The sequence below is a fragment of the Babylonia areolata genome, chromosome 14 (assembly GCF_041734735.1).
Source record: "Babylonia areolata isolate BAREFJ2019XMU chromosome 14, ASM4173473v1, whole genome shotgun sequence".
NCBI classification, from domain to species: domain Eukaryota; kingdom Metazoa; phylum Mollusca; class Gastropoda; order Neogastropoda; family Buccinidae; genus Babylonia; species Babylonia areolata.
In genome coordinates this window covers 3158960-3161459 of record NC_134889.1, presented here as the reverse complement: position 1 = coordinate 3161459, position 2500 = coordinate 3158960, and the positions used below count along the sequence as shown (strand labels likewise).

The window sequence follows — 2500 nt, the reverse complement described above, 5'->3', positions numbered from 1 at the left end:
AGAGAGAAGGGGGGGAGAGACAGACAGAGAGAGAAGGGGGAGAGAGGGACACACAGAGAGAAGGGGGAGAGACAGACAGAGAGAAGGGGGAGAGAGAGACAGAGAGAGAAGGGGGAGAGACAGACAGAGAGAGAAGGGGGAGAGAGAGACAGAGAGAGAAGGGGGAGAGAGAGACAGACAGAGAGAAGGGGGAGAGAGAGACAGAGAGAGAAGGGGGAGAGACAGACAGAGAGAGAAGGGGGAGAGAGAGACAGACAGAGAGAAGGGGGAGAGAGAGACAGAGAGAGAAGGGGGAGAGACAGACAGAGAGAAGGGGGAGAGAGAGAAGGGGGAGAGAGAGACAGACAGAGAGAAGGGGGGGAGAGAGACAGAGAGAGAAGGGGGAGAGACAGACAGAGAGAAGGGGGAGAGAGAGACAGAGAGAGAAGGGGGAGACACAGAGAGAGAAGGGAGAGAGACAGAGAGAGAAGGGGGAGAGACAGACAGAGAGAAGGGGGAGAGAGAGACAGAGAGAGAAGGGGGAGAGAGAGACAGAGAGAGAAGGGGGAGAGACAGACAGACAGAGAGAAGGGGGAGAGAGAGACAGAGAGAGAAGGGGGAGAGAGAGAAGGGGGAGAGAGAGACACAGAGAGAGCCACAGAGAAAAAAGAGAGGAAGGCAGACAGACATACAGAGACAAAAAGAAAGAGAGTCAGACAGAGAGAGCCAGAGAGCCAGAGAGAGGAAGACAGACACACACACACAGACACACACACAGAGAAACACAGAGCTACAGAGAGAGATCAGAGAGACAGACAGACACAGAGAGAGTAAGGCAGACAGACAGACAGACAGATACAGACATACGCAGACAGAAACAGACACACATACAGAGCGACAAAGAGAGAGAGAGAGAGAGAGAGAGAGAGAGAGAGAGAGAGAGAGAGAGAGAGAGAGAGGCATACAGACAGACAGATAGAGACAGACACACAGACAGAGACAGACACACAGACACAGACAAAGAGACAGGCAGAGAAACAGAGACATACAGACAGAGACACACAGACAGAACAGAGACAGACAAACAGACAGACAGAAAACAGAGACAGGCAAACAGACAGAGACAGACACACAGACAGACTGAGCTAGAGAGAGAGAGAGAGAGAGAGAGAGAGAGAGAGAGGCAGTGACAGAGAGTCAGAGACAGAGAGACACTGAGACAGACAGACAGAGAGACAAAAACAGAGACACAGAGACAGACGGACAAACAGACAACAGACGACACCGACAATGACGCACACAAACACCAACCAGCCAGCAGCAGCAATCTGTTCAGCACGTGATTCTACACACCTCTCCAGACACATGATCCCGCCACGGACCCTGTGACTGTGCCCCGCTGAACACGACAACAACAAGGCAGACTCTCTGACTGTGCTGACCTGGCCTTCGCCCGTCCGGCTGTCTGTCACAGAAACTGGTGGCGATCCTCAGTCGTCGATTGTGTGTGTGTGTGTGTGTGTGTGTGTGTGTGTGTGTGTGTGTGTGTGTGCGTGTGTGCGCGCGCGCGTATGCACGCCTAAATACTCAGTTGTGTGTGTGTGTGTGTGTGTGTGTGTGTTGTGTGTGTGTGTTGTGTGTGTATGTTGTGTGTTGTGTGCGCCTAAATACTCATTTGTGTGTGTGTGTGTGTGTGTGTGTGTGTGTGTGTGTGCCTAAATACTCATTTGTGTGTGTGTGTGTGTGTGTGTGTGTGTGTGCCTAAATATTCATTTGTGTGTGTGTGTGTGTGTGTGTGTGTGTGTGTGTGTGTGTGTGTGTGTGTGTGTGCGCGCGCGCGCGCGCGCGTGCTTACGCTACCGATTCAGCAAGCACGCAGGTAAATTATAAAAGGTACATTGGAGCAAACCCATACACTTCCTAAAAAAAAAAAAAAAAAAAAAAAAAGGAAGCGCCGGGCTTGTCCTTATACAGAATACAGAATTATCTCAACAAGAGAAACCCACAGACAGACACACATGACATAGAGTGGAGTGATGGCCTAGAGGTAACGCGTCCGCCCAGGAAGCGAGAGAATCTGAGCGCGCTGGTTCGAATCACGGCTCAATCGCTTATATTTTCTCCCCCTCCACTAGACCTTGAGTGGTGGTCTGTACGCTAGTCATTCGGATGAGACGATAAACCGAGGTCCCGTGTGCAGCACGCACTTAGCGCACGTAAAAGAACCCACGGCAACAAAAGGGTTGTTCCTGGCAAAATTATGTAGAAAAATCCACGTCAATAGGAAAAACAAATAAAACTGCACGCAGGAAAAAAAAAAGAAAAAAAAAGGGTGGCGCTGTAGTATAGCGACGCGCTCTCCCTGGGGAGAGCAGCCCGAATTTCACACAGATAAATCTGTTGTGATAAAAAGAAATACAAACAACAACAACAACAAAAAAACCAACAACAATATACCGATCACTTGACATGTCCACACAGCAGCAATGGCAGAAGAAACGTGCAAACAGAAATTAGCTTT

At 50.0% G+C, this 2500-nt stretch overlaps 1 protein-coding gene across 4 annotated transcripts in view; it reads right to left on the bottom strand.

The window, feature by feature from the left end:
- The window catches only part of LOC143289737 (uncharacterized), a 24007-nt gene that overhangs the window by 19871 nt on the left and 1636 nt on the right, over nt 1–2500 (bottom strand). For 2 of the 4 annotated variants that reach the window (XM_076598821.1, XM_076598823.1), the window contains exon 2: nt 1333–1440. The exons of the other annotated variants lie outside the window; for them this stretch is intronic. The gene's annotated coding sequence lies outside the window, so the exon portion shown is untranslated. The remainder of the gene's footprint in view (nt 1–1332; nt 1441–2500) is intronic. 4 annotated transcript variants of the gene reach the window in all.